The 14,541-nt window shown below is 38.5% G+C and overlaps 1 protein-coding gene across 1 annotated transcript in view; it reads left to right on the top strand.

Moving 5' to 3' along the window:
* Positions 1–14,541, top strand: part of LOC107740792 (pro-neuregulin-1, membrane-bound isoform-like) — a 108,071-nt gene that overhangs the window by 22,788 nt on the left and 70,742 nt on the right. The window lies entirely within an intron of this gene.

Below are 14,541 nucleotides of genomic sequence, written 5' to 3'. Positions count from 1 at the left end.
CTCGCCATCTCCTCATTAGACGCGCCTTTAGAGAGAAGTGCATCTTTATGGATTATAATGAAAGAGTTTTTGTTTTTGATTTGTTTGATTTCGTTAAGTAGTCATTTAAAGCGGGCCAGGGCCGGGCTAGGGCCTAAATTTGAGGCCCGTGCAGGGCTCTACTTCATTCCCTAAAGTTAAAATAGATTTTTTGTTTTCGCAGCTGTAAGAGCACAATGCACATTGAACAGCCCTGAAAACTGTTGTTTGATTTGCATCGAGACATTGTGTTGCTTTTTCTTCTGTCAGAAAGAACATTAGAAAATTAAAAAACAACAGCTGAAACATACTACAAACAGATATAGTATGCTTATTATTATAAAATGCTAATATGCCTTTTTTTGCTTAAAGCATTGAATTGTTATTTGTATACTTGTATATTATTTATTAGTTTGAATTAGCTTTTGTTTTTCCATTTTCAGTTTTTTATTTTAAATGTAGGTTTTAGTCATTTTGTTACGTGATTTTGTTCATCTTAGTTCAACTCAGTTTTTTTCTTTTTTTTTTAAAGTTTACATTTTTTCATTTATATTTCATTTCAGCTTTATTTCAATTACTAAAAATGATGTTTATGATTTAAGTCTTTAGTTTTAGTTAAAAATAGCAACACTGTGAGCATATGGCCATAATTACATGAAGTGTAACAATGCTGTATTGGGCCTCAACTAACTTCTTTTTAGCTCATATTGAATACTAAAATATCTGTTCTAATATCAGTGGTGCTCTCTTGCATAATGTCCTGTGCAGTTGATGGAAGACATCATCAGCTCATGTTCATCAGTATCTGTTCCTCAGTGCTTCCAGCAGAGGGCACTGCCTTCTCTTACTAACACTAGTGATCTAAAGCCATTCACTCAGTCATTTTCACTGAGAAATTGTCAATTTCACAAACAATTGCAAAGAAATGGCAAATAACACATTGAAGTGTGAAATTTTGATGTAAAAAAAACCCTGAAATGAAAATTTTCTTGTAAAACATACTCTAGTAATCTTTGTTTCATTTACAATTTAAATATATTACAGTTTATGATATCATCATGCTTTTAGCAAAAAGTCAATTATACTTTCTGTAAAAGTTTAGTCGCAGGTAGTAGTGGGCTAAGATGGCCTCTATGAATAATTTAACATTTTGTGCTATAACAACAAAATTAGCAAAAAACGTTTCTATTTATTTAATTTAATACCGCATTGGCTGATCATCATCCTGCACATTTTAAACGTACATCTAAATATGTTACAGTTTAAAAGTAAATGCACAATGTCTTAAGGAGGGCATCTTCCCCGTCTTACCCTATAAAACACAACATGAATGTTATTTACAGCAGACAATAGATGAAGTGCAATGGAAAAGTCCAGAACAAATCCTGACTGATATCACTGTGACGTTCACAACAGAGAACATGGAGAGAGCTGTTTGTTTGACCTTCATTCATACAGTTCTGTTTAAAAGAGATGATATTGGTGGAGATGTTCGTTGAATCTGCTTCTCATAATCTGCTGCTTCACCCACGGCTCCAAGCAGGAGAATGGAAACACTCTTTCAGTCCTATCAGGAAGAAAAATAATGAACTCATGCTTTCTAGTGCCTCTATAAATAGATGCCACAGGCTGTAAAAACAGAAAATACTGTTTTTGGATTGAGGAGGGCCAGGGTCCTGGACCCCCAAAGGAGTTCATATGAATTAAAAAATAAATAAATAAATGGGTGGTTTCTTTCGAAATTACATTAATTACATTGCATTGTTTAGGTTTAAGGTGAAGCGGCTGGTGAAGGTGAACCACTTTAGTCCCTCTCCTTGTTATGCATCCAATAGCATAGAGCTGCAAATTTAATTGATTACAAAAGGCTAAATGAATGTCAGTTGGTGTGGTTTTGAGCCTAGGATGAGTCGAATGAATGAAGAGTTACTTTTTAAGGGTGTTTATTAAATGCTCCATCTCCAGTTTTGGGGTTTGTTTGGTTGTCTTTCATCTGACTTGTCATCAGGGAGGGTTGTAAGTGAAGCACTCAAGTTAATCTGGAGATTACTGGCTGTTTCCTCAGGGTTGAGTGGGTTTGTTTGAAGGTCATATCCTGTTGTAAGAACCCATCCGCCTCTTCTGTAGTTTAGTAATACACACATTGCCATCTCATGATGAGAAAGCGCAGGTGGTGTGCTTTAATCGGTTTGGCTTCTTGTGCTGTTTACATTTGTCTACATCAAGTTTCAAGAGGAAGTACAGTATATCTGAATGAAAAGAAAATTAACTAACAGGTGGGAAACGTAACAAGTTCACTTTAGGACCGATGCATCACTGAATTTGAATCTGGTCGAAATGAGTAACATAAATTTAAAAAGTCCTTCTATTTTCAAAACTGTCTGTCTGCTCGATATGTGCATTTACATCTTGAGATAATTTGCTACATTGCCTGCTACTCTTTGCTCAAATGTTCTCTGTTTATGATGTTTATGGTTCACAATTAATCTAAACCCGCTCATATTGGATACACAGTTGTCTCAGTTTGTTATGGTTTGAGGTTGAATTGGGTACACTTTACAATAAGGTTTAATCTCTTAACATTAGTTAACATGACTGTGACGAGTGGGGGCGGGGCCGAGAGCCGTGGGAACGGAGCGAGGCCGGTGGAGTAATTGATAATGAGCGACACCTGCACCACTCACCGGTCTCGAGTCCCACGGAGGAGCTCCGGAAGGATAAAAGGGAGGAGTGACGACAGTGTCGGACGAGAGAGGACCAGGCCTGGATTTTATTTTGTGTTTTGTGTGCGGCAGTCGTCCGCGAGGGGCTGCCGCTTTACTTTCGTTTTGTGTTTGTTTATTTTATTCAAATCTTTAAGTGTTCGCCGGTTCCCGCCTCCTTCTTCCCGTGACTACGAACGTTGTTACAATGACCTAACGATTAACAATAACTCTACAGCATTTATTAATCTTAGTTCATTTTTACATTTACTAATAAATTGCTAAAATCAAAAATTGTATCTGTTAACTTTAGTAACTTTAGCACTATGAACTAACTTGAACAAAAAACAACAATTGTATTTTTTTAACTAATGTTATCAAAGTTTAATGAATTCTGTAAAAATGTATTGCTCCTAGTTAGTTCATGTTAACTAATGCATTCACTAAAGCTAACAAATGGGACCTCATTATAAAGTGTTACCAATTTTTTGTGCGCTTTGTCAGCATAAACACTTTATCTTACTGTCAGCACTTAACCTTTGTTCATACAAAGAAAATATGTCATTAATCATAAATAAAAGAAAACATTGACGAATTAGCCTAACAATTCAAACAGTAAAGCCGTATTGTGTAAGGGTTTGGCTGTGTCACTTCGCGCTACTGTGAGGAGCACGGAGCGAGGAACGAGGAGACCAGGAGTACAAAACAGAGGAGATTAATTTTTTTTTTCAGGGAATCACACGTAGCACAAGGAGTTGACAAACAATTCCAGACAAGGGAGAACAGAACGGGCTAGAACTAAATAGGGCAGATAACGAGGGGCAGACAGGTGATGGGCATAACTAATAACAAGGAACAGGTGATACTAATAATGGGAAAAGGAACTGGAAGGACCAAATAAGGACAACAGGAACTAAACGAAAACATACACGTGCCAGGCTGTCATTGTTCATTTATAAGGCTGAAAACAGACTGCTGGGGAAGATACAGGAGCTGATGGACTGACCACTTGTACCTCAATAACAGGCTGTGGACTGGACAGACCATTAGCTTCGGACATACGCAGAGCATGTAAGGCAGGGCAAAGCTAAGCCTTCCCCTGGCCATGGGTTGGAAATTAACAGGGGAAAAAATGCCTCCAAATTGTTTCTGATGTATAATAGATTACTCTAATATACTTTTATACTTTACCCTGGAGTTGGTTCACCCTCCACCTATGGATTCGGAAGTGGAGTGGTCTGAATGCTGTAATATCACAATGACACCTTGAGCTGCTCCTTTTGACTAATCAACCAGAGGATGTGAAACGTGTTTTAACGTCTGTCAGGAGATATCACCCTATAACATCACAAAGATCAGATCCTTTACATTCACTGTCCCTCAGTTATTGAGTGTGTCTCTTACCAAATGACGCAAAATGTAATTCAAGGTTAGCAGCATCTTTGACATCAGTGCTAGTATAGATGACATAAGCTACTTTCACACTGGGCTTTGATTTCTGAAATTTTCCGGCAAAGTACTGGAGAGCCTTCTGTGTGAATACAAGCTGGAACCAAAATGTCAGAGAACTTGATCCTGACATCAGACCCTTGTAAAATTACCGGAAATGAGCCTTTGCGAATAAAGTCAGAACCAATGCCGTGAAGCGTGCGTTGTAGTCAGTTAAGTTATTTTTGTGAAACCTTCACTCTTTATTTTTTTGTATTATCCCGTTGTAAACTGTCGCATCACATGTGGTACTGCTATGCCATTATTTGCTTTGCCGTATATTTTATTATTTAAATCAAAGACATATTAAATAATTCTATATGACAACATTATATAATTATGTTCAACTCATCTAACTAGATCCGAGCAACTGAGTCTTTAGCCATCGTCAAGAAACAGCTAAAGACACATCTCTTCCATCTACACTTGCACTCTCTATTCTGTTTCTATTCCATCTACTTGTTTTCCTTTTATTTATTATAAAAAATCTTGACCTTCTAACACTAGCACTCTCAATGCTATCTACTTTTTTGTTATTATTATAAAAAAATAATGACTTAAACCTCTAACACTAGCTCTATACTATTTATTTTCTATCAACTTTTTGTTCTTCTTATTTATTATTAAAAAAATGATTATTAAAAAAATGTGCTACGTGTACCGCATTAGACTAACTGGCACCTTTTGTTGGTTTGATTGCTTCTATTGTCCTCATTTGTAAGTCGCTTTGAATAAAAGTGTTTGCTAAATGACTAAATGACTAAAATTAGTACACCCCCATTCCTCCCTTCTTCTGTGTCAATCCCCACTTATAGACCTTATGTGTCAGAGAAACAACTCTCTGAACTGGTCTCTGAACTTCCATTTTTACGGTAGCTCTATAGCATTACTGTTGAAGAGTAATTGAAGTGAAGTGACATGTGACATGTGGCCAAGTATGGTGACCTGTATGGTGAATTAGTGCTCTGCATTTAACTCATCCAAAGTGCACACACACAGCAGTGAACACACACACACCGTGAACACACACCCGGAGCAGTGGGCAGCCATTTAATTGCTATGTTTTTGCTGCGGCGCCCGGGGAGCAGTTGGGGGTTCTGTGCCTTGCTCAAGGGCACCTCAGTCGTGGTATTGAAGGTGGGAGAGAGCGCTGTCCATTCCCTCCCCCCACCTACAATCGCAGTACGAGACTCGAACCCACAACCTTTGGGTTATGAGTCCGACTCTCTAACCATTAGGCCACGACTTCCCTAATTAGCTGGTGAAGTGGATTTACTTATTTTAGAGTTACAAATGTTGTCATGTTCACTGTAATACTCAAAGCAGATGTCGTAACAAATGTCAGTAGTCCAGGAAGATTTTAAAATGAGCGGTTCATTCATAAATTCAATCAACCTTACCTTCATGCTGTGGAAATACAAACTGAAGACAAAACAACAACGAGAACAGTGCTGAAAAGGGGTGGAGCTACATAAGGTCAAGTCAAGTCACCTTTATTTATATAGCGCTTTATACAATACAGATTATGTCAAAGCAGCTTTAAAGTGTTAAACAGGAAAATAGTGTGTGGATAATGTAGGAGAACAATAACAAACAGTCAGTTTTTCAGTTAAAGTCAGTTCATTGTTGATTTAGTGATGTCATCATCCAGTTCAGTTCTCTTCCAATAGTGTCTTTGCAATCAAGTCGGCAATATTGCCAAAAATTAAGTGTGACCAACTAAGCAAGCCAAAGGCGACAGTGGCAAGGAACCAAAAGTCTGGTTCCTGTGGTCTTGTGCCGATGGTCGTCGAGGTGATGAGGTCTTCATAGGGGATCTGTCTCTGGGGCTCATCTAGTTGACAAGGTCTCCGCTGACATTCAGGGCGGCAGCTCGCTCAAGTACTGAGGAGCTAAACCATTCAGGGCTTTATAAGTAGGCTAATTAGCAAGATTTTAAAATGTATTCAATGTTCAATCGGGAGCCTGTGCAGAGTTAACAGAACCATTAAATAGGAAAAGGATCTGCCACCCGCAGTTGATTTTGATATTCTAGATATCCCCATTATCAAATGGCTAGAGTTTTGAGATCGCAGCGGATGTGAAGGACTGTAATGCAATAAGAGCTCGCTACCTCTTCATTCACTGCTACGAATTGATGGCGGTCAGATAAGTAAGATTTGAACCATGCCAATGCAATTCCACTAACATAATTTTCTAGTCTATTTAAAAGAATGTTGTGGTCGATAGTGTCAAATGCAGCGCTAAGATCCAATAGCACTAATAGAGAGATACAACCACGATCGGATGATAAGAGCAGGTCATTTGTAACTCTGATGAGAGCAGTCTCAGTACTATGATACAGTCTAAATCCTGACTGGAAATCCTCACAGATACCATTTTTCTCTAAGAAGGAATATAATTGTGAGGATACTACCTTTTCTAGTATCTTGGACAGAAAAGGGAGATTGGAGATCGGTCTGTAATTAACTAGTTCTTTGGGGTCAAGTTGTGGTTTTTTGATGAGAGGCTTAATAACAGCCAGTTTGAACGTTTTTGGGACATATCCTAATGACAATGATGAACTAATAATAGTCAGAAGAGGATCTATGACTTCTGGAAGCACCTCTTTTAGGAGCTTAGATGGAATAGGGTCTAACATACATGTTGTTGGTTTAGATGATTTAACAAGTTTATACAATTATTCCTCTCCTATAGTAGAGAATGAGTGGAACTGTTCCTCAGGCGATCTATAGCAAGCTATCTGATGCGATACTATAGCTGACGGCTGCATGGTTACAATTTTATCTCTAAAAGTATCAATCTTGGAAGTAAAGTAGTTCATAAAGTCATTACTGCTGTGCTGTTGGGAAATGTCAACACCTGTTGATGCTTTATTTTTCGTTAATTTAGCCACTGTATTGTAGCTGCTGCATTTTGGACCAGCTGGAGTTTGTTTATTAAGCGCGCAGAGCAACCACCCAATAAAGCATTACAATAATCTAACCTTGAGGTCATGAACGCATGAACTAACATTTCTGCATTTGACATTGAGAGCATAGGGCATAATTTAGATATATTTTTAAGATTCCAAGGAACATAGCTGAGAGGATACTGCCTTTTCTAGTATTTTTGACAAAAGGGAGATTTGAGATCGGTCTGTAATTAACTAATTCTCAAGGATCAAGTTGTGTTTTTTTTTAGTGAGAGGCTTAATAACAGCCGATTTGAAGGATTTTAGGACATATCCTATAATGACATTGATGAATTAATAATATTCAGAAGAGGATCTATGACTTCTGGAAGCACCTCTTTTAGTAGCTTAGATGGAATAGGGTCTAACATACAGTACATGTTGTTGGTTTTGATGATTTAACAAGTTTATATAATTCTTCCTCTCCTTTAGCAGAGAATGAGTGGAATTGTTCCTCAGGGGATCTATAGTGGACAATCTGATGCGATACTATAGCTGACGGCTGCATGGTTATAATTTTATTTTTAATAGTATTGATCTTGGAAGTAAAGAAGTTCATAAAGTCATTACTGCTGTGCTGTTGGGAAATGTCTGTGCCTGTTGATGCTTTATTTTTCATTAATTTAGCCACTGTATTGAATAAATACCTGCGGTTGTGTTTGTTTTCTTCCAAAAGAGATGAAAAGTAAGCAGATTTAGCAGTTTTTGTAGGAGGAAATACTTTCCCTACATGCAATGTGAAATACCTCTAGCTGCTCTCTTTTGGGCGCGAGTGTGCTCGATATACATGGACTGTGGATGGACTGTTTTCCTTAATCTTCTTTAAGCATAAAGGAGAAACCGTATCTAAAGTGCTAAAAACGAGAGTGTTAATAGTTTCTGTTACAACATCAAGTTTTTCTGAGCTATTAGATATGCTGAGGAATTAAGACAAATCAGGAAGATTATTTGCAAAGCAGTCTTTTGTGGTAGAAGTGATGGTTCTACCATATTTGTTACAAGGAGTTGAGTTTGCAGCTTTATCTATATGGAGTATACAGAAGACTAGATAATGATCTGAGATAACATCATTCTGCTGAAGAATTTCAGTGCCATAAACATCAATTCCATGTGACAGTATTAAATCTAGAGTATGATTACGATAATGAGTAGGTCCTGAGACGTGTTGTCTAACCCCAATAGAGTTCAGAATGTCTATAAATGCTGATCCCAATGCATCTTTTTTCATCATCAACATGGATATTAAAATCACCAACAATTAAGACTTTATCTGCAGCTAGCACTAACTCAGATAGAAAATCAGCATATTCTTCAGTAAAGTCTGTATGGTGCCCTGTATACTGTAGCCAGTACAGACGTCAGTAGGGATTTATCATTACCACTTGTTACACTAGATAATGTTATATAAAGCACCATTACTTCAAACGAGTTATACTTGGAACCAGATCTTTGAGAAATACTGAAAATATTGCTATAAACTTTAGCAACACTTCCCCCTTTACCTTTTGGACGTGGCTCATGTTTATAACAGTAATCTTGGGGGGTAGACTCATTTAAAATAATGTAATCATCTGGTTTTAGCCAGGTTTCTGTCAAACAGAGCCGGCAAGCAGACGGTCGGTTTAGCCAGTCTGTCTGCTTCCTGACCTGGGCCCCAGTTAGTCAAGTACAAACTCTAAGACTATGTGCCATATGTCTAGAGAGAAGAGCGGCACCACCCCAGGAGGGATGAAGACCATTGCTGCGTCCCAGTTCGCATACTACCCGTCCTAAATATTATTCGAAATTAGAATTAGTATGTCCCAAATCGTAGTATGTTGAAATGAGTATTCCAAAGGTACCCAGATGGTTTACTGCTTCTGGTAGAAATTCGAAGTGCAGATCCGTGTACAATCTAACGGCTAATATTGCCCACAACACATTGCGCGGTGGACGAGGATTCGATTAGAACTACAAACACGCATAAAAAGAGTTAAAGAACTACAAACATGGTGGATATGTGAGACCGACAGACAGGTAGAGAAAGGGGTTTGAGTGATAAATAATCAATATCTAACCTGTTGAAAAAAATATTTATTTAATGTTATCCGTGTTATATTTAATCTGCAGCAACACTGAACTTTATAATGATACGTTTGGTCATTACCTTTTAAATGCATCATTATGCAAACATATAAGCAGAGTTCTCGGCATGATAGACCCGCAACTGGCAGATCAGCGTGCCTCTTCATTTCTCTCCAATATGGTAGGAAATTTAATTAAACGAAATATGAATAATGTTGACTTTGACAAGATGGTTGACAGTGCAGTTTAAACGGTGACAGGATGTACGTAACTAAGCAACAGAGCGTCCGTTAAAGACGCAGTTATGATGAAGTAGTTTTTCCCAAAGTTTGCCTACTATTCTGCTACGTACTCAAAAGTATGTACTTTTTCTTCACAAAAAGAGTACATACTTTTAGGGCATAGTATAAGTCGGCGAATTGGGATGCAGCACATCTCTTTTCAACAGGTCAGGTCTGCCCCAAAAACTCATCCAATTGTCTAGGAAATCTATGTTATTCTGCGGGCACCACTTAGACATCCAGCCATTGAGTGAAATTAAATCTTTAATTTAAAATCTCGATTTTTTTCAGAACGTTTTACCGATTCTCTATTTTTTTTACGATTTTTAACTAGTCAACCTAAAAAATGTAACTACAACATGATTCAAGTAACTTTTTCTTTATTAACCCTTTAGTTAAAGAAAATTCTATTCCAAGTTCACCACACATTAAGTTGTCAACATGATGTAACTGTTAAACAAATCAAGAAATAAATACACTTACAAGCTGCTTTAAACTTCTGCAGATTGACTGCTTCTCACAAAGAGTATTTCTTTACACTGTTTTGCTGGCGCTTGAACACACGTTCCTGTTTATCACAACAAATGGCCAAGCAAAGCGCACGACACTGACAAGGTACGCTATACGACATATATATACTAATATGAGGAAAATACTTTAAAAAATCTCAAAAGTCAAGGTAATTCAATTTCAAAATGACTGACAGTATAACAATAGTAGACTATTATTAACTATAAATGTTCTATAAAAACAACAGCAACTTTCAGCCTGTCACCATGATGCAAACATGAAATATCAGGCATACAGTAGTAGTTACAGGTTTTTTATTTGATTGCGCTGCTTTTCCGGTGTTTTTTTTTCTTCTATGTAAACATGGACGTGTTTGACTTGTTGCGCTCACGTCTCTTGTAGCGTCTCATGCATGAAACGGCATTCTAAAAACGCGGCGCTCAAATTAAAGAAGTTCACTCCCATCTTGCATTTTTTCCTATTCCACTGCTGCGTCACAACTTTGTCAACACAAAGCGCATTCTGTATGAATGGCGCTTAGCGCTATATTTATGGTCCTTCACAGAGCGCGTCACACGTGAGAGGTTAATCACGTGTGCTGACATGCGGTTGGATCGTTCTTTTCTCTTTACTGTTATAATTGGCATAATGTCAAAGTGTCTCATTCTAACGTTTGGTAATATTTCTATTCAAAATCGCGATTCCTCGATTTCTAAAAAAATAAATCGTGGCAAAACATTAAATTCGAATTAATCGATAAAATCGGTAAATTCGCCCAGCCCTACCAGAGCATATTACAGTGTCTGACATTTAATGTTAGACATTTAACAAATATCATAATCCAAAAGGTGTGCATTATAGCTGACACCTAGATGAACACTTTACAGTTGGTTTTATGACTAAGTCATTCTCTTCAAATGCTATTGAAGTTAGAAACATGTATACCAATGTCATATGTAATTTTAGAGACAGTCCCTAAATTTGCGAATATCAAATGTCCAACGTCAAACCAACTTTAAGCCAGCACTTTTAAATTTGCCAAGACGTGCTCTGGCTCCCAGTAAACATTGGACTATGGAGGCTGGTGTCTCTATTTTGACGTTCCGAATTGCCAATAACTAGGGCTCTTTCAACAGGTTTCTCAGTGGGTGCGTCACTGAGTGGGGAGAACCTGTTTAATGTTTTGATCGGGAACGGAAGAGCGGTGTTTTGTCCCATGACTATGCCGCCTCACAGTCACTCAGTCGCCCCGCTGTGAACAGCAACTTTCAGCCTGTCACCATGATGCAAACATGAAATATCAGGCATACAGTAGTAGTTACAGGTTTTTTATTTGATTGCGCTGCTTTTCCGGTGTTTTTTTTTCTTCTATGTAAACATGGACGTGTTTGACTTGTTGCGCTCACGTCTCTTGTAGCGTCTCATGCATGAAACGGCATTCTAAAAACGCGGCGCTCAAATTAAAGAAGTTCACTCCCATCTTGCATTTTTTCCTATTCCACTGCTGCGTCACAACTTTGTCAACACAAAGCGCATTCTGTATGAATGGCGCTTAGCGCTATATTTATGGTCCTTCACAGAGCGCGTCACACGTGAGAGGTTAATCACGTGTGCTGACATGCGGTTGGATCGTTCTTTTCTCTTTACTGTTATAATTGGCATAATGTCAAAGTGTCTCATTCTAACGTTTGGTAATATTTCTATTCAAAATCGCGATTCCTCGATTTCTAAAAAAATAAATCGTGGCAAAACATTAAATTCGAATTAATCGATAAAATCGGTAAATTCGCCCAGCCCTACCAGAGCATATTACAGTGTCTGACATTTAATGTTAGACATTTAACAAATATCATAATCCAAAAGGTGTGCATTATAGCTGACACCTAGATGAACACTTTACAGTTGGTTTTATGACTAAGTCATTCTCTTCAAATGCTATTGAAGTTAGAAACATGTATACCAATGTCATATGTAATTTTAGAGACAGTCCCTAAATTTGCGAATATCAAATGTCCAACGTCAAACCAACTTTAAGCCAGCACTTTTAAATTTGCCAAGACGTGCTCTGGCTCCCAGTAAACATTGGACTATGGAGGCTGGTGTCTCTATTTTGACGTTCCGAATTGCCAATAACTAGGGCTCTTTCAACAGGTTTCTCAGTGGGTGCGTCACTGAGTGGGGAGAACCTGTTTAATGTTTTGATCGGGAACGGAAGAGCGGTGTTTTGTCCCATGACTATGCCGCCTCACAGTCACTCAGTCGCCCCGCTGTGGGGGCTCTGCAACCGGAACCGACTTATGTACGGGACCCGCTAAGCTAGTCGCATCCAAAGCCGTGTCTAAAGGCCCTCATATTCTTAACTGTCCTCAACTAAAGTTTGGATGCATAGGTCAGCCTAACTATTTCCCTGCATTTATCACATGTGAATCCCTCACTGCTGACAGAGAAATCTACACTAAACATGTGTCAAGCAGTGCAGGTGACAATAACAGGAGAAGAAGCCATGACTCATTGTAATTGTTGAATGATTCTGACTTACCACAGTTGTTTGATGAACTCGTGAAAAACAGCAAGAGACGGTAGGCGCTAATGCAGTGGTTCTCAACCCGCGGCCCGTCACGAATTCAAATGCGGCCCACCATGCTGAACACAATTTAAGGCCTGGCACAAACTTAGGGTGTCCTTAGGAGCGTTTGTAGCTCACATCTTCTCTGAACCTAACAGAACCGCAGACAGAAGGCGGGTCACTGATGTGAGGCCTTTAAGGTCTGAGAAGATTCACGCCTCTCAAGATGGGCTTGTCCAGTGAGAAAGGCTGAAATCCCAAGCGGGAGGTTGCAATTACTGGAGGGTTTTACGACCCTTTGTGTGAGGGCATGGTAATTTGCAAATGTAATTCGCTTGGGTGTTGATGCACAAACTAGTAAAGATTCTTAGAACACTAATATGTTGCATAGGTATCAGCATGTAATATGCACTCTCGTTTAGATCATCAGAAGACGAATTCATAGATACTAAACATGGTAGGATTACATATAGGTAAGATTACATGAACGAGTGGTTCTATCATAAGCCTGCATAAAACAGTATACAATATCGCAGCCATTAGTTCGGTAAAATTGAGCATCAGGATGGACACATTTGTTATTAAAGGAGAAAAATGAAATGTGGAAAATGCCAGCGAAGGAACACATACAAACAAGAGTAGTCACAGCAGTGAAGGTAGGAGAGTGCTGGACTTTCGGCATCAACTTTTGTTTTTTTCAGCGGCCAGCGGCAGACAGTGAGTTGATCATAGCCTATGTTTGATCAATTGAGCCTTCTCAAATCATCACGACTTGCCTAAAATACAATCTATAGATATAAAACAGTTCAAGCATATAACAATGTTTTAATGTTAAACCTAGATAAATGTGCGCTGTATCCAATAGTTTGTTTGGAGAGTGGAAGCTAAAGCGCACTTTGCAGGACATAGAGGCGCCAGCGCGATCACTAGCATTTTTTTCAGTGGATACGCCGTAATTTTTACTCCATAAAGGTAAGAGAAATGCATCATTCGGAACTGTAAAGGGTCTACTTTTATTTGTGTGCACTCACAATATCAACAAAACGTTGTGCTTTTATAAAATAAAGAAAACAAACATGATGCGCTTTCTGCCGTCTCGTCTTGAACAGGAGCGCTTACAAAAATGAACCGAAACTCAGCGAATACATGCCTCACAGACATGATAAATATATCTATAGAAAGCTTTAAATTACTACTTAACAAAATAGAAACAAATCAAAAACTCTTTCATTATAATCATAATCCGTAAAAATGCACTTCTCTCTAAAGGCGTTGTTTATAATGTTACTGCTGCGGCGGGACAATAAACACAGTCGAGCCGCTCTTGATAGTCGCGGTAGCACGGTCTCGTGTTGTTTCCACCAGCGCGGCAAAAAAAAAATTTTTCATCACTGATTGATGGATGTCTAAAATATAAAAAAAAAGGAGAAGCCTAAAACAAGCCCAATGCTCGGCCCACGTCTTAACTATGACGTGAAAATTGTCCCGAAGCCCGGCCCTAGGGGCGTAAAAAAGTCGGGGCCCATTGGGCCCGGGCTGAAATGCAGGGCTCTAGTTCAGGCAAAAGGAAACACCCATACTATGCAGCAATCATCCTTAATTGCAGAAATGTGGCAAAACATCTCTGGAGAGAACCTCAGATTATTAAATTCGATAGTGCTTTCCATATTTGGATCAACATAGGCTACATTTGTGAACGCACATTTTCTGCAATGTCGCGCGTCAAGTCATGCTTCCGTGCGCTTCTTACAGACTGCAACTTACTATCGCAACTTCATTTTGCTGTTACTCCTTTCGAGCCGAATTTCACAAAATTGGTCAGCTCCCGACAGCATCAGGTGTTTTATTAATGGTGAGTATAATTATTTATTTATGTATTTCAATTAATGTAATCGATTAGATATCATAATATTTAGGCTATAATATGCTATTATAAATCTGGTTGGTTTGTATTGGTGA

The sequence above is a fragment of the Sinocyclocheilus rhinocerous genome, unplaced genomic scaffold (genome assembly GCF_001515625.1).
Source record: "Sinocyclocheilus rhinocerous isolate Xijiao unplaced genomic scaffold, SAMN03320098_v1.1 scaffold1097, whole genome shotgun sequence".
NCBI classification, from domain to species: Eukaryota; Metazoa; Chordata; class Actinopteri; order Cypriniformes; family Cyprinidae; genus Sinocyclocheilus; species Sinocyclocheilus rhinocerous.
Note: the sequence above shows the minus strand (reverse complement) of the source record. Positions and strands in the feature narration are given on the sequence as shown.